This window comes from Macrotis lagotis, chromosome 3, assembly GCF_037893015.1.
Source record: "Macrotis lagotis isolate mMagLag1 chromosome 3, bilby.v1.9.chrom.fasta, whole genome shotgun sequence".
Taxonomy (NCBI): Eukaryota; Metazoa; Chordata; class Mammalia; order Peramelemorphia; family Peramelidae; genus Macrotis; species Macrotis lagotis.
Window position 1 is genome coordinate 19899363 of NC_133660.1, and position 21085 is coordinate 19920447.

A 21085-nucleotide genomic window follows, 5' to 3' on the forward strand; every position below is an offset into this window, starting at 1 on the left:
GAAAGTCTCTAAACAAAGCCTAACAGTGAATCATTTCTAAGGTTTCCAAAAGGGATTAAGAGGCTCCTTTTTAGAAAAGATACTCACTGTACAAAATTGATATAGAAAAAAAATCACAAAAGATATTCTTGAAACAAAAAGTCTCATTTTGCACACTGATAAACATTTTAAATAGTTGTCTCCTATTTTGTATTAAGGACATTTCTTTGGGACAACTCAACAGGTATTCATTCACATATACTCAGCATGCAGTTTCCCAGCAACCCACAATTCAAAATTTCTTGGGCAGCCAGTTTTGGCTCTTTTTCGTCTACTCAGGTTCAGGATACCCCTATCCTTAGTCCTCTTTTCTGACAAATGGTGTAGTCACAGGAAGCGTATCCCATTGGTCAGAGGAGACTGGCCCAGAAAGCCAGAACCCTTGAACTCTCAAGGTAGTTGCTAAGACTGAAAACATGCCTTTCTCAGGACCTCTAGTAGTGGACCTATTGTGCTCAATGAAAGAAAAAGTGTGCCAAGGACCTCCAGATTGAGACTCACTTAAGAAAGCACATGCCTCCACTGCCATGAACTTGGAGGGAGGAGAGGAGAGTCCTACTGGAAGTCCTAGGAAGAACTGACAGAATCTCCAAGGGAAATATTTCAAGGTAAGCACATAGGTGCCTTGGTTTATTCACTTCCTTTTTCTATTCCCCTCTTTGGAACTCCTTAGTTTGGAATTGTGGTGGATTATGGTTATGTGTGTTTGGATCTTAGCCTGGACATCACCAAGGTTGGGACTGTGTCTTGTTTAACTTCTACCTCCCCCAAAACCTACTAGCCCATGTCTTTGCATTCAGCAGAAAAACAAGGAGTAGCAATGAATAACATGAAAACATGTGTTGGGATTGCAAATTGCAACTTGGAGAATAATGTATAAGGAGCCAACCATGGTTTGTTGGAAGTGGAAAGTCAAGGCTCCTTCTACTTGTAGGATGCCTTCTAGGCCAACCCCCTGATTTTAGAGTTGAGGAAATGAAGTTTATAGAGCTGGACATTGTAGCAATACGGAGTTCAAATTTTGGCCCTCAGATGCTGTGATTATGTAATGAAATTATTTTTAAAGTTTTCTGTACATTGTCAACAAAATTTGCTCATTGTACAACTGTCAGTGAATATTTTTTAGAAATTTGCCAGGTTATATTTATTGAATAAAACTTCTCCATTTAACTAAACAACAAAACCAACAAATATAACCACCTCTCTTTATAGCTGATATGAGGTAGAGGAAGACATCATGGGAAGTGAATAGGAAGTTGTTATGTGGAAAGTGATTTAAAAATTTTACTATGCTAAAGATAAGCTCTCATTGTGATGGCAGAGAGGTAATAATAACAACTAAAGCCCTGGAAACTATCCTTTCTGCTTGGAATCAGAGAAGCAGACAGGTTTTGGTGGGCTGGTGCTCCTACCATTGAACACCTATTTTTGCTACCTCCTTGGCAAGACCTCCAGGAACAGCTGAGCAGGGAGAAGGCACCAGAGGCTGGGGGGGGCGGTCAGCATACTGACCTTGTAGTTAGGATAAGAGTCATGTACAAGTTAGATTTTCCCTCAAGTCCTAGGGCAGCATCACTTTAATTTGGGATATAGTTTTTTTTAATAAAAGAAAAATTTTATTTATTTTGAATTTTTCAATTTTTCCCCCTAATCTTGCTTTCCTCCCCCCTCACAGAAGGCAGTCTATTAGTCTTTACATTATTTCCATGCTATACATTGATCTAAGCTGAATGTGATGAGAGAAATTATATCCTTAAGGAAGAAAAAGAAAGTATAAGAGATAGCAAAATTACATAATGCCTTGGAGTCAGGAGGACCTGCATTCAGATCTCTTATAAACTTAATAATTACCTAGCTGTGTGACCTTGGGCAAGTCACTTAATTCCACTGCCTTGCCAAAAAAACTCCAACTAAAATAAAAAAAATTGAATGTGTTGAGAGAGAAATCATATCCTTAAGAAAAAAATAAAATATAAGAGAGCAAAATTACAAGATACCTTTTTTAAAAAAAAATTAAAGGTAATAGTCTTTGATTTTTGTTTAAACTCCATAATTCTTTCTCTGGAAACAGATGGTATTCTCCAGTGCAGATACCCCAAAATTGTCCCTGATTGTTGCACTGATGGAATGAGTGAGTCCATCAAGATTGATAATCAATCCCATGTTGCAGTTAGGATGTACCATGTTCTTCTGGTTCTACTCATCTCACTCAGCATCAGTTCATGCACATCCTTCCAGGCTTCCCTGAATTCCCATCCCTCCTGATTTCTAATAGAACAATAGTGTTCCCTAATATATATACCACAATTGGTTCAGCCATTCTCCAATTGATGTACATTCACTCAATTTCCAATTCTTTGCCACCACAATCAGGGCTGCTATAACTATTTTTGTACAAGTGATGTTTTTACCCTTTTCCATAATCTCTTCAGAGTAGTGATATTGCTGGATCAAAAGGTATGCACATTTTTATTGCCCTTTTGGTGCAATTCCAAATTTCTCTCCAGAAAGGTTGGATGAGTTCACAGCTGGGATCCAGTTTTGAGGTATGAGCAGATTGAAGAGGATTGTGGGGGTGGCTAGGTGGTGCAGTGGATAGAGCACCGGCCTTGGAGTCAGGAGGATCTGGGTTCAAATCAGTTCTCAGACACTTAATAATTGCCTAGCTGTGTGGCCTTGGGCAAGCCACTTAACCCATTTGCCTTGCAAAAACCTAAAAAAAGGAAGAGGATTGTGTCCTTCAGTAAGATATTTGCATTTGTTATAGAAGATGGTGGTTCTACCCTCTACTGGAAGATATGCTCAATCCATAAGCCTATAATCCACAGTGAACAAAGCACTAGTGAAAATAAGTGAAAATAACCTATTCCTGACCTCAAGGAATGCTAGATGGAGCAGTGAACAGAGCACAAGACTTGGAACCAGGAAGGCTGAGTTCAAATGATTATTTATAGCTAGGTGTCTTTGGACAAGTCACTTAACTTCTGTTTCTCTCAGTTTTTTCAACTGTAGAGTTGAAATAATGATAGTATCTACCTCTCAGGAATGTTACAATGTTCAAATGAGAGAATAGTTGTAAAGTACTTAGTCCATGGTAGGTATGATACAAATACTTCTTATTCTTGTTGGTGCTGTTGCTTTGTTATTTCTCCTAAAGTTCATGTGGACAATTTGTGCCCACCTTTTGGTACAGTTTCCTAAGCTAATAGTGGTCTTTTCTATCATAGTCAGACTGAATCACACTGAACATTGACCCCTATATCAAGTTGTGATTTTGGACATCTTTGAGTATGAGGGACAACAACTATTATTATTTTTAATTACCTTCTAGTGAGAGATATCAAGCAGATGGAAATTAACCTGAGAGAAGAATAACATGTCAGTTGGCAGGAATTGGGTTTTGAGCTGAGTCTTGAAGGAAGCCTGGGCAGCCAAAAGGGGGAGATAAAGAAGGTGAACATCCCAAACTTTGTTGGTAGTCAGTGCAAGGGCACAGAAATATCATGCTTTGAAGATCTCACCTGATGCTTTAGAGAATAATGTGGCCGTTGATAGACTATGATGAGCTTAGCAAGTATGGAGACCCAGCATGGTGTAGTGCATAGAACAACTGGTCTAGAGTCCAGCCCCTCTTGTTTAGGAGCTTTGATAGCATGGCTGGCTCATCCTACTTTTCTGGATTTCAGTTTCCCAATCTGTCAAAAGAAGTGATCTGTCCTCTAGATGGCTCTTCCAACTTGAGATCTGTGATATTATGGGAGCCATAGGAAGATGAATGTTTTGGCCCTAGCAATTGCTGAAGACTGTCAAGGGGCAGAGAGAGGAGCCACACCCTGTAGTATGGCAGGGAAGCTCTTACCAGATTTCCCAAACACAGTTTATGTTTTGTTTTCAAGTTAGAATACAAAATAACTAATTTTCTTCAAGGCTCAGTTCAAACATCAGAGTCTACTTTCTTGATCTTCACTAGTTACCAGTTCCCTCCTCTCAAATCATGTGCTGTTTATTTTTCTTGTGCCTCTAAGTATTCTCTACTCCAGGGACTGTTGTCTTTGGACCCTCTGGATCTGGCATCTAGTTGGGGCACTATCAATGCTTCTTGGTTGTTTGATTGATGAGTACTTTTCATGTAGCTTACATGTGACCCCAAGAGAAGCTCAGATTCTCTTATTACAAAAACCTTGTCTCCCAATACAAATTTTGTCCAGGCTAGAAAATAGGAGATGTGTTTGTATCATGTGAATAAGATGGTATTGGTCACTCAGAGTACAGTTTGGGATGATCCTGAGACAATGGTCAGACCAGTTTGTGAGAAGGCGCTAGCACAAATTCAAAACATAAAATGTTTCTGTGAGGCAGCCAGATGTGGGAACATTCATCAGTTCCAGTTGAATGTTGGAGCTTTGTGCCACTTTGGTCTAGGATGCTGAAACTGAGCCTCATTTATCCCAATTATATTCAGAGCCTGTGCTTTGGGACTCAAGGCTAGACCAGCAAAGGAACACATTGCCTTACTTTCACTAGAAGGGATTCTAAGCTCAATGCTTCAGAAAGGCCACCTCCTACAGCAAATGAACTTGAATTGAAGGGAGACAGATAGAAATTTTCATCCTTTTTCAATGCCATTTCTGGGTATAATATGCAGAACTCATTCTATATTTCTATCCAACAAAAATTGAGAAGGCTCTGTAAAGTATCAGCTGTATGTAAGGACTGATAGTAACTGCTGCTTAGATACAACTTAAAGTTTCTTGGGACAATTGATATACAGCTGTTGTGCATCTTTGTTATCCCTGAACATGTGGGAAAGGATACCCTCTTATGGGTGCTCTCTCTCCATAGTAAATTTATATGAGGATGGGAATTGAGATGTCTCATATGGGCAAGCATGGATGGAAGGCAATCTGTATCTTTGGAGGGAATAGTCACATTGCAGAGCTCATAGAATCACTGGCATATTACATATATTATCCCAATAGAGCAATACAATAATCTGGGTAGGTCTGTACTACAGATGTGGAAATTCGGACTAGAGATGTTGGTAGAGCTGTCCAGGGTCAGATGATTATTGAATGAGGTGGGATTTGAACACAGTTCTTTTTTTAATTTTAGAAAGCTCTTATTTATTCTGAGTTTTACAATTCCCCCCCAATCTTGCTTCCCTCCCCCCACAGAAGGCAGTTTGCTAGTCTTTATATCATTCCCATAGTATGCATTGATCTAAGTTGAATGTGATGAGAGAGAAATCATATCCTTAAGGAGGAAACATAGAGTATGAGATATAGCAGAATTATATAATAAACCAACTTTTTAAAAAAAAATTAATGGGGGTGGCTAGGTGGCATAGTGGATAAAGCACCAGCCTTGGAGTCAGGAATACCTGGGTTCAAATCCGGTCTCAGACACTTAATAATTACCTAGCTGTGTGGCCTTGGGCAAGCCACTTAACCCCATTTGCCTTGCAAAAAAAAACCCTAAAAAAATTAATGGTAATAATCCTTGGTCTTTGTTCAAACTTCACAATTCTTTCTAAGGATACAGATGCATTCTCCATCACAGATACCCCCAAATTGTGCCTCATACCCTGTTGTATGAGCAAATCCATTAAGATTTCCCTATTGGTATGAGCGAGTCCATCAAGTTTGATCATCACCCCCATATTGCTGTTAGGGTGTACAGTGTTCTTCTGGTTCTGCTCATCTCACTCAGCATCAGTTCATGCAAATCCTTCCAGGCTTCCCTGAATTCCCATCCCTCCTGGTTTCTAATAGAACAATGGTGTTCCATCACACACATATACCACAGTTTGTTAAGCCATTCCCCAATTGGTGGCCATTCCCTCAGTTTCCATTTCTTTTACAGCACAAACAGAGCTGCTATGAACATTTTTTGTACAGGTGATGTTTTTATCCTTTTCATCATCTCTTTAGGGTATAGACCCAGTAGTGGTATTGCTAGATCAAAGGGTATGCAAATTTGTATTGCACCTTTGGGCATAATTCCAAATTGCTCTCCAGAAAGGCTGGATGAGTTCATGGCTCCACCAACAATGTATTAGTGTCCCAGATTTCCCATATCCCTTCCAACATTGATCATTGTCCTTTCTGGTCATATTGGCCATCTGAGAGGTGTGAGGTGGTACCTCAGAGATGTTTTAATTTGCATTTCTCTAATAATTAGTGATTTAGAGCAGTTTTTCATATGATTATGGATTGCTTTGATTTCCTCATCTGTAAATTGCCTTTGCATATCATTTGATCATTTGTCTATTGGGGAACGGCTTGTCTTTTTTTATAAATTTGATTCAATTCTCTGTATATTTTAGAGATGAGTCCTTTGCCAGAAACACAGAGTTCTTAATTCCTCTCTCTGTTCCTCTAGGCAATTGATCTGCCTCCTTCACATAGTAATTTCTTTTGTTCTGTGCCCTTGTATATCAAAATGACTCCTTAGGGTTCAGAGTTGACCTTGAATTCTCAGAGGCTATGTCAGAAAAAAACAAACTCTGTCAGTGATGGCCAAGCTAGGAACACTTTGCAAAGGATCCCTAGGGGAAGGATATTATTTGTGTTACCTGGGGACCAGGAAAGTTATATTCACAGATGGTCATCCCTAAATTGGGAAATGGAATATTTAGCCCTAAATAGTCACTGGAACCATTTCCTAAAGGTATAAGGGTTTATGCTGTACAGCAGTGAAAGGAAAGACAAGTAAATTTGCCATTGATATCATGGCCCCTTGAAGCATGAATTGGTAATGGATGTGCTCTAGTTGGTATACCTTTCCAACATTAATCATTTATATTTCTTAATTTTACTTGCACTTGGGCTATATTGAGTTTTTGAAGAATAAAATTTGTAACTCATTTTTCTTGTATAATTTCTTGCAAAGGACCAACTTTAAAAATAGCATTTTTTAAAATTTCATGTAAAGACAATTTTCAGCATTCATTTGTTTTGATGGCATAGTAGATGGCATAGTAGCTAAAGCACTGGTCCTGGAGTCAGGAGGATTTGAATTCAAATTTGACTAATAATTACTTAGCTGTGTGACCTTGGGCAAATCATTTAACCCCATTACTTTGCAAAAAAATCCTCCAAAACAAAAAAAATTAAAAAATTTTGGGTTCCCTGGCTGGCTACATGGATCCTGCATGATGCTTGGAGTCACAGTGAAGAGTGAGAAGCAGCAGGAATTCTTCCAGGCCCTGGACATCTTTCTGAAAAAGTCAGGGAAGCTGAAAATCCCTGAATGGATGGACATTGTCAAACTGGCCAAACACAAGGAGCTGGCACCCTATGATGAGAACTGGTTCTACACCTGGGCCACCTTCACTGCCTGCCATCTGTACCTCCAAGGCGGGCCTGGGGTCAGGTCCATGACCAAGATCTACAGGAGGTACCAGCACAATGGGGTCATGCCCAGTCACTTCAGCAGAGGCTTCAAAAGCATGGCTCAGAGGTTCCTGCAAGCCTTGCAAGGCCTCAAGATAGTGGAGAAGAACCAGGATGGGGGCTGGAAACTTACACCTCAGGGACAGAGACCTGTACAGAATTGCTGGACAGGTGGCAGCTGCCACATTAGGACAGACAACATCAGATTCATTAATAAGTGCCTTGCTCTTCCTAAAAAAAGAAAAGTTTGGGGTTCTAAATTTTCTCCCTCTTCTCCATTTCCCTTTCCTAAGATGATAAGCAATTTGATATAGATTATACATGTTCAATCATGTAAAATATTTTTCCATGTTACTCATGTTGTAAACCAAGAAACAAATCAAAAGAATAAAAACAAGCCAAAAAAATCCCCAAAGAAAGTAGAAAATGTTCTTTGATTCATATTCAGACTCTATCAATTCATTGTCTGGATGAGGATAACATTAGACCTTTGTACTGCTGAGAGGAGATAAGTCAATCATAGATGATCATCTCACAATGTTGCTGTTACTATGTATGATATTTTCCTGATTCTCCTCACTTTACTTTGGATCAGTTTATGTAAATCTTCCCAGGTTTTTCTGAAATCCACCTGCTCATCATTTTTATTCTATTATATTCATAAATCCCAACTTATTCAACCAGTTCTCAATTTATCAACTTAGTTACAATTTTCAATTCACAAAGGACCAACTTTTTTTTTCTTTTTGATTTGAAACTGTGTTTTCCTCTATTTTAGGAATTCTTCATGATTAAATGCTCTCCCTTAATGAAGATTGGTAGCCCCTCTCACTAGAGGTGTAGAGGCAGAGAAGTTAATTGAGTTGGCCATGATCACACAGCTATTATATGTGAGAGTTAGGTCATTATGGCATCACATCATGGTTGGTTTGTTTTTTTTTCTGGTTATGCCATATTGCTTCTCAAAGGTCCATGAACTATCACTTAATCGATGCTACAGATGATGATATTAGAACCAGGACATCTTTATTATCCTGATATCACCTGTCTTGGCTCAATCAACCTCAGCATTTGATATTTTTTAGCTCTGCCATAAACTCTTGATATTAGGGATGATAGCTTTAAAGGTGGAGGAGAGCTCAGCTATCATCTTCACTAAATTGAGAATGGGGGCTGCTGAGATTTGGAGACATAGTGCTTGCCCAAAGTCATACAGCTAATAAATGGTGAAACTGAAACTGGAGCAGCATTCCTGATTCCCAGGCTGGGATACATTATTTCTAGTCATCATGTCTCTCTCAGTTTATTTTCCCCATCTGTAAAAGTAGAAATGAACTCTTGTTTCCTTCCAGTTGTAACATTTTGTAATGAATGTCATTTAATTATATCTTCTACCTACTTAATCTAGAAACATGACTAGAGAACTTGATAAATTTTTAAGCCAGAATCATGGTCTACATTGCAGTGAAGCTATATGTTGCTTCCCTCTTTTCATGCTTCTGTTATGATATCATTATGGCTCCCTCCATCTACGTAAATGATGTTCTTCCTGTCCACTGCTTCTTATCTTCTGGGACTCTCATTCAAGGCTTTCCAGAAATCTTCCATAAAGGATGCTTGAAAGTCAGAATTTTAATGAAATGCCAATGGATTTGTGATCTTGTCATCATAGGCGCTCCCTCCCTCTACAGCTGTTTTTCCTCTGTGTATCATTTTTGCACACTTGTCATCCCGTCCACATCCTTTCCTAAATGTTCCAGTGAGGATTATTTGACCTCCAGACTCCAATGGGATATCAGTGGACCCATGATTAAACCTGCTGAGCATCTTTCCACTGCCTTTTGGGTCATTTGCAGGTGTGATTTTTTCCTGAGATCCTGAAATTCCATGATCCTTAGCACCCTGCCATCATGGGGAGGCTAAAGATGCCTTTTGGCTGGTGGCAACTAGTCTTTGAATACATTGACCTTAATGTCAGTGAGCATATATAATGACCTTGGAAATGAAAATTCATCCTTCCTCCCAACTTTCAATTTTGCCATAGCAGAATTGTGACCACTATGACTGTACTTTGGTAAAACCAGCAAAACAACGAATGTCTTAAGCTAACATTTTATTAGACTATGTTTTCCCAGGGAAGTATTAGGTGAAAGCATTTCCAGAAATGCTGGCACCTTAACGGCCCTAAGATGGATGTTTGTTTTCCCTGAGCCAATGGAAACAAAACTCCATTTGGACATGTTGGCGGGAGAACCTGATGTTTCTAATAGGAATGGAGACTTGGAAACTCTCAAAAATTGTATAAATGCATAAATGTATGAGCTCACGGGCCTCTTGATCTGAGGCTAACATGTTCCCTTAGGGGCACTGGTGTAACGTAGCTGTTCTCAAGCCTAGCACATCAAATGTTTCACAGCTTCCCAGGCAGGCAGCTGGCCCAAAGGTACATTTTTCTTAGCCCACAATTGCAAGTAATTTAGTTTCTAAGACTATAATAACTCTCTAGGGGAGCTCGAGAAAACATTGGGGAGGATTTAGCCCTCCTTATATAATGGCTACACAAAATAAATGTGCATTCATGGCCATGCTGAGATGCTAGATTTTAAGAAGCCACATTTCATCTGGGTCTGAGGGAAGGAAGGAGCTGTAAACTATACCTAGGAATGAAAAGAGGAGAACAGAAATTGCAACCTGGCACTTGGGTTATGCAAAGATGGTCAGAGAGGACTGAAAAATGTGCTGAAAAATGAAGGGTTTCCCTAAACAAAGGATTCTTAATCTGGGGTCTTTGGACCCCTAAGGAGTCCATGATTAGATTTCCAGGAGTTTGAGAAATTGACTGGGAAACTATTCTCATTCTGGGTTCAGTTCTGATTTTGTAAACATTGCTGCCATGCCCCAGCTGCAGGTTTACCCTCAATTTTCTTTGGACATGATGGACCCTTTTTTCTTTGGGATCTACTTTTCTGGGTTTCAGGTGCTTCTTAGTTGTATGACCTTGGGCAAGTTACTCCACCTTTGTTTGCTTCAGCTTCCTCAACTGTAAGAGGGGAATAGTTATAGCACTTACCTCACAGGATTGTTGTAAGAATTGAATTAAGTGGGGTGGCTAGGTGACACAGTGGATAAAGCTCCGACCCTGGAGTCAGGAGTACCTGGGTTCAAATCCGGTCCCAGACTCTTAATTACCTAGCTGTGTGTTTGCCTTGCAAAAAAAGAGAATTGAATGAAGTAATGTTTGTATATGCCTGGCAAAAGTTGGCATTCTGGAAATCAAATCAATGGTTGATTAGTATTTTTTCTTTTTTCATATCTCTTTTCTCTACTTCACCTTCTCATTGCAACTTCATTGTCTAAGGGCCTGAGGTATTAGAGTTCATATCATTGTTAATGAAAACAGATGATTCTAGAAATGTTGACAAATCTCTTCCATTTTGTATCTATTTGCTGCCCTTCTGGAAGTTTTACTTATGACTATTCTTGGAATGATATAGTGCAGTTGGATCTTAGGTCAAATTTTTCATCGGCTGGTTGTAACCTTTGACCACCCTCCTTCATAGTGCTTCCCAGATGAGTTTCTATTTTAAACTTCTACTGCTATTGTTTGCCTTATCTCTTCAAGTGACAAAGATTGTTGTCTGGGTTAAGATAGTTTCTGGGCTCCTTTTGACTTCTTTTCTCATGGTCACTGCTTTCATCTGTTAAATTTTGCAGGAGATGCTGATAATCAAGGTCAAGATCCTCACCTTTTTTCCATTTCCCAGTTTTTATTTCTGATGTGTGGTCTGAATCATACAGATTGAAGCTGTCACAGTTGCAGACACTGCCCTCTTCTCATCTCTGTTTTTCCTTATGCTTTGATATGTTTTGACCTTTGCTTTGATGACTGTCCACAGATAGTTGGTACTGAAATGACTCATATCAATCTCCAATCATTCATTGGTGACCCATTAGTGCCCATAGGTTAAGTTACCTTATTTAGGAAAAAGATTCTCAGATTTCTGTCTCCCTCCCCCCCCATATCTGCCTTTCTACATCAAAACTTATTCTTCTTCCTAAACTTCATCCTCTATCACCACCTGCCAATCAGACATTTTCAATGGGATATCCTGCACATATCTCAGACTCAACATGTCCAAAAAAATTCATCTGTTTTCAAAACTTTTCCATTACTATCTAAGGTACCACCATTCTTCAGTGAACTCAGGTTGCCCCGGTGAATTCAGCTGCCTCCACTGTGAAAATATTAAAGTATTATATAAATAAATGCTCCCTGTTATTATTACCTCTTTTAAGACTGAATCAGGATTTGGACTCTTATCTCCTTGATATCCTATCTGGGCACTATCCATTATGCTTCCTAGATGCCTTGATTGTATGGTCTCTGAGGTCTTTTCTTGTTCTAGATCTGCTGCTATACATAAAAAATGAAAGTCATGTATGACCAGATATCAGTTCTAAACAGAACTCACTCAAGAGTCTTATAATTTTATTGCAAAAAAATCTTCTAGTGACATGTCCATTCAAGTCATTTTTCAAAATGTAAGGAGTAGGTGTTTGACTTCCTTTAAAAGAACATATCCTGGAATGAAATGAAAGAAGTCTGAATTTCACATGTGCCTGCCTGCAACTGATAGAGACTCTGCCCAGTGTGGATATCTTAAGTCCTCCCATACAGAGCCCATTCTCTTGGGGAAGGACATCATAAAGGAAGAGGGGGAAATGTGAAGCAGAAGACAAGAGCTTAATGAACAATTATTTTTAAATGTGGTGTAGATTGGAAAATGGCTTCCCCATTTGCCTGCATTAAGCAGCAGCTAATTAACAGAGATTAGCACAGGATGACCACAGAATCTGGAGGGACCAGCCAGTTTGTGAGAAGATCCGGGGGTGTTAATGGATTCCCAGTTCATCATGAATGAATCATGTGATATGGCAGCCCCAAGATCAAGATATTAGAATGAGGGAAGTGATAGATCTGACTACACCTTGAGTATTGATTGTTTTCAGTTCTAGACAGCACGGTGTAAGAAAGACTTTGATGAATTAGAGAATGTTTTACTGAGGGTGACTGGGAAAATGAGGAGGGATCATGCCACAAGAGAACTGTTTGATAGAATTATATCTAGAATCAACCATTCTATTCATTAATTACCTACTGTATCCTGGGGTCTGGGGTTTGGTATTGGGCACAAAAAGACAAAAGCCAGGCAGTCCCATCTCTCAGGTAGCTTACATTCTACTAGAAAGACACATGTAAGAATAGCACATTCCCTAGGGCTCACATTAACAAGGGGATGAATCAGGAAAGATCTTTTAAAGGAGGAGTCACTTGACCCAAGCCTTGAATAGAGTTCTCAGTTCTATGGGAAAGAGAGGAGAAGGGAAACACATTTTAGGAAGATGAGGGCACTCCAAAGATATGAAAATGCCTGTGGAATGGAATTTTGGGAGAACATCTTCTAGAACAGTTTGACTCTAGTATAGAATTCATAAGGGGGAAAAACAATCTAGAAATATGGACTTCAGAGAAAACTGAGGAAGATTTTTAAAATACCAAAGAGAAGAGGGGGTAACCGAAATGCAAAAGAAGAAAAAGAAGCCCTTTTAAAAAGGCTTTATTTTAAAAATATATTGTGAAGTTAGCACCTTCTCCCCAGCTTGAGCATTTCTATGTACAAAGCCAAACACACGTAGAGGCATTTTTAAAAAAAATGGCCCATAATAACACCCACATATTACTTTTAATACTTTGCTGCTTCCTTTTGTTTTCTTCTAGGTGTATAAAACTGTTTCAATAGCACATGTTTTTTGTATTATTTGCTTTTGCTTACTTTAGTTTCTTATTTTATGACTTGAGGATGATTTGGTCTAGTGTGATTTGGGGTTTTTTGCTGAAGTAAATGTATAGGAAGAAGGCTTCCTGATCCTATGCAGGTCAACTTATCAAAAATGACCTTTTATGGGTATCTTGGATTTGTTCTAGGAATGCAGGTTTGGTTCAATATTAGGAAAGCCTTTAACAAGATGGACCATATTGATAAAAGGAACTGCAAAAATTATAAAATTATATCAATAGAGACAGCAAAAGCTTTTGAGAATACAAAGCTTATTTTTGTTAAAAAAAATACTAGAAAGCATAGTAATTATGATTCAGGGAGACATTAGGGACCTAGGGATTAAGTACTTTTTCTCAATATGCTAAATAATATCCATTTAACATTAATATCTTGCATTATAAATAAAGGGGATTAATTAGAGAGCTTTCTGTTAAGATCGGGGGTAAAACAAGGAGGTCCGTGGTCATCACTACTACATACCACTACTGATATAATATTAAAAATGTCAGCTATCACAGTAAGATAATCAAGAAAATAAAGGAAATAAATGGAGGTAAAGAAGAGACAATGATTGATACATACGATGATTTACTTAAAGAATCAGTTAATAACTTTAGAAGACTTGCAAAATATAATATAATTTCACCTAAATCATGAATGTTTCTGTTTATTACCAACAAAAGCCAAGAGGGCAAGATAGAAAGAGAAAGTTCATCCAAAATAATTACACAATGGAAAAAAATGTACTTGGAAGCCTATCAAGACATATGCAGTAATTATATGAGCACAACTACAAAACATTTTACAAAAATATAGACAAATAATTGGAGAATTTTTCATTTTCATTTTCATTTCATTTTCATTTTCATTTCATTTTCATTCATTCTGAACTAAGAGAATAAAAATGGCCATACTGCCTCATTTAATTTACTTATTCAATGCCATCAAAATACAACCACAAAATTATTATTACATAGATCTATTAATATTGAATGAAATTCATTGGAAGGAATAAAAGGCCAAAAATTTCTGGGGAAGTGATGGAAAAAAGGAAGAAAGAAGTACCAGATCTTAAGTCATAATGAAGCAGTAAGAGACAGGACAATTTGATTGTGGTTGAGAAATATAAAGGATGACCAGTTGTATAGATTTGGTATATCATATGGTAAAACTATATGCTTTGGGCAAAGCAAATGAATGTAGTAGCCTAGGTTGATTAACCCAAAGACCTGAGGTGAGAACTCACTGTTTGTGGTGGGGGCGGGGGGGAGTGGGAAAAGTAGAAAGTAAACTGGAAGGAATTAGATTTTGACAACATTTTAACCAATATGAACTCCAAATGCATATATGACTTACAGATAAAAGGGAATAGCATAACAAATTAAAGGAGCAAAGAGGAAAATTTCAGTCAGATCTAGAGTCTGAATCTATAATCAAAAATATATACAGAAGATCATGTAAAATAAATTGGATAATTTTGGTCACATATTTTTATTTTTTTAATTGCATAAATAAAACCATTAGAGATAAACATAGAAGGAAAATATGTAACTGGAAAAATATTTGCAGTTAAGTTTCTCCAAGAAAAATCTTATTTCTATGATATGTAAAGAATTGATTTAAATTTATAAGAAAAATGATAAATTCCTAATTGATAAATGATCAAAGGATGTGGACAGTTCTAAAAGGGATAAATCCAAGTTAGCAAGATATCTATATCATCTCTATCTCTATCTCATCTCTATCTCTATCTCTATCTCTGTCTCTATCTCTATCTCTATCTCTATCTCTATCTCTATCTCTATCTCTATCTCTATCTCATCTGTCTCTATCTCTATGTCTCTATCTCTATCTCTCTGTCTCTGTCTCTGTCTCTGTCTCTGTCTCTATCTCTATCTCTATCTCTATCTCTATCTCTATTTATTTCCAAATTGCTAATAAATAGAGAACTAAGGCAAATCTGAGGTTCCAGTTCATATAAAGAAGATTGGCATAGTGGATGAGGAAAGTGACAGCTAGTTGAAGGAGCTGTGGAAAAACAGTACTACTCATGTGCTAGAGGTATGGTTGCGAATTGGTCCAGCTGTTGTGGAAATCAATTGGAAACTAAACTGTGTATGTTCTTTGATCCAGGGATACTAGTAACTGTTTTGTTTCTGAAAAGAGATCAAAGAGAGAGGAAGAAGACCCATATGTACAAAAATATTTTTAGCAGCTCTTTTATTATGATGGCAAAAAATTATTTACTAGAAGGGTGTCCATCAGTTGTGGAATGGCCAGACAAATTACATTTTATGAATATGAAAAATGTTATTTTGCCATGAAAATGAAGAATGGGACAATTTCAGAGAAATCTGGAAAGACATGTGAATGCAGAATGAAGGGTGCAGAACCAGGAGGACAATTTAGACAACAGCAACAACATAGTAAAGACAACTTTTTCTTTTCAAGTTGTGAAGGGATTTTTTAAAAAGTCTTGTTCATTTTATTTTTATTTCATGGAATAAAACAAGCATTTTCATAACAGTATGACTAAAAAAAAGATGATTCCACATGAAATTGCAACTCTTATGTGCAACTTGCTATTTCTTTTAAATATATAATAAAGTTATGTAAATTTCTTTTTAGCCCTTTCTTCCCTCCCCAGAGAGGTCTATCATTAGATGCAAATATATATATATATATATATATATATATATATATATATATATATATATATATATATATGTATGTCAATATGATCATTCTATGCATACTTCTATTTATCACTTCTTTCTCTGGATACAGATAAGCTTTTATCCTCATAAGACTTTTGTAGCTAATTTGGGTATTATAATCAAAATTACTTAATCAATCAAAGTTGCTGTTACTGTATAGAATGTTCTCTTGGTTCTGTTAACCTTGTCTTTCTTTATTTTCTGCAACTCTATCCATATTTTCTATGATCATTGAACTAATTGTCTCTTATAGCACAGTAGTATTGCATCAAAATCAAATACCAGAGTTTGTTCAGTTATTCTATAATTGTTGGGTATTCCTGCAATTTCTAGTTCCTTGTCACCAGAAAAAAGAGCTACTATAAATATTTTAGGCTATATAAGTTCTTTTCCTTTTTTCCTAATCCTTTTTAGAAATAGACCGGTAATGGTATTGCTGAGTCAAAAGATTTAGGCACTTTAATCACCTTTGGGGCATAATTCCCTATTGTTCTTTAAATGATCAATCAGTTTACAATTCCACCAACAATGAAGTGGTGTTCCCATTTTTCAACATCCTCTCCAACATTTGTTGCTTTTCCCTTCATTCATTTCAGCCAAGCTGGCATGTATTAAGTGATATCTCAAGGTTGTTTTAATTTGCATTTCTCTAGCCAGTAATAATTTAAATTGATTGTAAATGCATTAATTTCTTCATTGAAATACTGCTGGTTCATATCTTTTGACTCTCATTTGGAGAATGACTCATATTCTTATAGATTTGACAAAGTTCTTTATATATTTGAGATATGAGATCTTTATTTGAGAAACTGCCTAAAAATCTCTCCCTCCACCCCACTTTTCTCATTTGCTTCTGATCCTGGCCACATTTATACAAAAACTTTTGAATTTAATGTAATCAAAACTATCCATTTTATATTTCACTCTGTATTCTATCTCTTCTTTATTTTAATGTTATTTGCCTATCTATGTCAGATGAGTAATATGTTCCATATTCTTCAAATTTTTTAGTAATTTCTCTATGTATCTTTTTTGACTTTATCTTTGCAAATGATGTAAGATATGTCCAATTTCTGTCATACTATTTTCCAATTTTCCATACTATTTTCCAATTTTCCCAACACATTTTCCCCAAATAATGAATTCTTATTTTATATAATAAAATATATATAGTCTAATAATAAGCTGCTAAAGTAAATTAAAACAAAATAAAACACAAACATCTTTGTCTGATTTAAGATGTTTGATCAGTCAGATGAGCAACTATAATTACAAAAGATTAATGATAAAGTATGCTACCTACCTCCTAAGAGAGAGAGGTGATGTACTCTAGATACCTAGTGATCCATGTGTTTTTATGGTAAAATTGGGGATTTGTTTTGCTTGACTATGTATATTTATTACAAGAGTTTCATTTTAATTTTTTCTTTTGGAGGAGAGAAAAGGCATTTTTATTAATTTGAATAAGTAAAATGAAATAAATATTAAAATTTCTGAACAGTAGAGTAAATCATATGGACCTATGCTTTAGGAATTTCAATTTGTCAGCTTTTAGAGGAATCAATATGAGAGACTGGAGGCAGTAAGACCAATTAAGAAATTGTTGCTATATTCTTAAACTGGAGAAGAGTGGTTCTTAGGTGACAGGAAAAAGATGAAGGATGATCTAGAGGTATAAGTGACATTTTTCCTGGCTTGAGGAGTGGAGTGCTATTGAGGTACTACATTTCCAAATTTTTTGGATCTGATCAGAATGCTGACAGCTCACCCTTGCTTGATTTGTAAAATAGTGTATATTCATTCAATTCAACTCAGCAATTCAGTAAACACTTATTAATGGATGGATCTCTGAGTGAGAAAGACTTGAGCTCCAATTCCACTTCTGCCCCTCAGAGGCTATATGATTGATTTTATCTCTTGTTATCTCAGCAACTTTTTAAAAGGTTTGAAGCTGCAGAGCAAATAGCCATCTTCCTCGATAGTTTCCCAAATGGGAGTTCACAATAATAAAAATATTATAGGCACTTATAGGAAATAGAATTTTCATTCCACTTCAATGTGCTAGGGCCTGAGTAAAAAAAGGAAAATTCACAAAACTATCTCTGCCCTCAGAATATTCTACTTTTCAGCTCTTTGGCTATCCTTTCTTCCATGTCTTGTTGTCAGGTCACCCAATCTTTCTAGGTCTGAATGTGGGAAAGAAATGTGAGCTAGTCTTGCAGTATAAATTTGGAGAGAAAGTGGAACTGCTGAGACTTTGGTGGTGTGTTTTTCTAAGACTCTCAATGTCCTCTCCAAATATGACAATGAAATCCTGGAACTATACAGAGAAAGAAATAATACAGATATGGGATCTTAACAGTTATTATTTATGCTTGAACATAAAAAGAGACAGAATCCAGAAAAGGTGGTTATCTCATTAACTAGAGAATGCCAAACATTGGAAACAAAATTAGATGGCCTTGCTCATCATGATGACTCTGAGATAATTGGGGCCAGATGACCTGAACAAATATTGATGGAGTAATAAGGCTCTGTACTCAACTGGGAGAATCAGAGCTTTTCCAGGTTCAGATGGCTACTTAGGAAAATGTATGGAAAAAGAGTTGGGGGAGACAGGGGATCCAGGGCCTCTTTGGAATCCATTTCAACTCTAGCTAAGATTAGAGCATCATAGTATGTTAGAGTTGAAGTCTCTTTAGAGATCATCATACTCAGACCAAGGAAAGTCCAAGACCCAAAGAAATTAAAAGGTCACACAGAGGAGAGATTGGAAAAAAGGTCTTTGGAATCTGTCCCTAGCACTCCAATCACTGCACCTCACTGCCCTTTCACATCCTTATTTTTAAGACTTTCTCTTTCCCTATTCCTGCTTCTTTGCTGAAAAGGCAGTCTAAACTCATGAATTACATTGTTCACAACCTCTTTTAAAAGAAGGGCAATTTTATTTCTCTGAAAAACATGCTGCAACTAAGACTAACTTGCTAATAAAGTGCTGCTGATATACTCCACTGGAGTTGGGCTAATAAATAGAGAAGACTAATTGGTAATCAGACATCAGTTTGCTGCAAGGATGCAGAAGTTTTGGAAAATGGCTCCTTTTGACTTAAATATATCTCTGATAAACATTTCTCTTTTAATTTTTTGGCACATTATTTATTCACAAGCCAATTTCAGACTGATCCAGGGATAAGACAATTTCAATCAGTAGTTTTCCATCAATGATACTCTCATATGGAAAACATTTTCCACTTTTTAAAGGCCATGCTTGGTGCTTGATAAGAAGGGCAGAACCAGAACCAAGCCAGGGACAGCCATTCTTACCCCCTGCGTCAATGGGGGCTACTTCTCATAAACTGAAGTCTTCAATTCTTGGCTGACATTGCTGGTATTCTGTCATCTCCAAGAGAATGCAAGCTTTTTGAGAACAGGGTCTATATTTCCCTAGTACCTAGCATCATGCCTGCCATTTAAGAAATTCTTATTTATTGATTGGTTTCTTTAGAAATTTCTTTAGAAATACATTAGGAGAAATGTGACACTAAATTTTACAAATTAAATTCTACCAGAGCCTTTCTATAATTTGCATGGCAGGTTAGGTAGAACCTAGGGAAGTTATGTTGACTCAGTGATAGAAATATGACTTATTTTCATTTTTCAGTCCACTTTTTCTTTCCACATTCATGTCCCCAGATTCCTCAGTATGCTTCCTGATCTCTTCTTCTTTTTTTTAAGGTTTTTTTTTTTTTTTGCAAGGCAAATGGCTTGCCCAAAGCCACACAGCTAGGTAATTATTAAGTGTCTGAGGCTGGATTTGAACTCAGGTACTACTGACTCCAGGGCCAGTGCTCTATCCATTTGGTCACCTAGCTGCCCCTCCTGAGGTCTTCTAAACACACACAAACTCTCTCTCTCTCTCTCTCTCTCTCTCTCTCTCTCTCTCTCTCTCTCTCTCTCTCTCTCTCTCTCTCTCTCTCTCTCTCTCTCTCTCTCTCTCTCTCTCTCATCTCTTACCTCCATGTTTTTTCCTCTTCCCTTCATGACCTATTAGGTTTCTATAGTAAACCTGGAACTCCATTGATTATTTCACCTACTTAAAAGCAATTACTTTGGTTAATGAGAGCACTTCACGATTGAATCAATTGATCAATGAGAACTGATTATGAACAGACCATGTGCAGTATCTTGAGTCAATTAATACCATTATATGGGAGAGACTTGATCAGGGGAAGGAACTGTCAGAGAGGCATATAGAGATTCTGAAGCATTTAAGAGTCTTAGATAAAGATTGATATATCAGCATGCTTCTGAGAAGCAAAGGTAGGACTCAATTATGGGAAAGAATGGGAATATTGGGGAGGGTAATTGACTTTACAGGCTTCTCAGAGCAGATTTAGGATGAGAGAAATCCTGAGCAAAGGTTGGCTCTTTCTTCATTTTTTCCCTCTCAATGCCTACATATTCATGGACTATAATATAACCAGATTTTTTGTTACCAAGACATTTCTAGTAAACTAAAGTTTGCCTCAACCACAAGGAGGCTAGAGATGAATTAGACATAGCCTAAATGTTAGGGATTTCCTCACTGGAGACTCATTTTCTTTGTGACTGGACTCATAACTTTTCATCCAAGAGGAAACTCCCTAAAACTGAAGAGGAAAGAATTATGTGCACCTCAAGGGGCATTATATGGCCATCTTCATTCAAAATAAGTTAAATGTGGTAAAGGTGTTGCAAATTAGGAATCTCATCTAGGATATTTTCCCCCCTCTGAGAGTTTAGATACCATCACTACATTTTTAATAGTTTCATTTTTATTTGTTTTGTTTACCTATTAATCAAGCAAAAATTCTTGCATTATTTTTCAGGCATTATATTTTTAACATTTTTATTATAAGAATTTTATTTTTGATTGATGTTTAAGAAAACACTAATGGTGATATAATTGCCATAATTTGCTAGCAACTGGCTGACCCTGTTTTTACTATTTCTAATCTGTGTTTTTAGAATTGCTCCATTTTCTGACTAATTATTGTATTGCTTTTGGGTGGTTGGCTAAAATTTTGCCATTATGAAACAACATCATGTTAAGATA

The 21085-nt window shown here is 37.0% G+C and overlaps 1 protein-coding gene and 1 pseudogene across 1 annotated transcript in view; both read left to right on the plus strand.

The window, feature by feature from the left end:
• NRG1 (neuregulin 1) overlaps window positions 1–21085 on the plus strand; it is an 887736-nt gene that overhangs the window by 94866 nt on the left and 771785 nt on the right. The gene's annotated exons all lie outside the window — the stretch shown is intronic.
• The window catches only part of LOC141517116 (small ribosomal subunit protein eS19-like), a 31997-nt pseudogene continuing 18090 nt past the window's right edge, over window positions 7179–21085 (plus strand).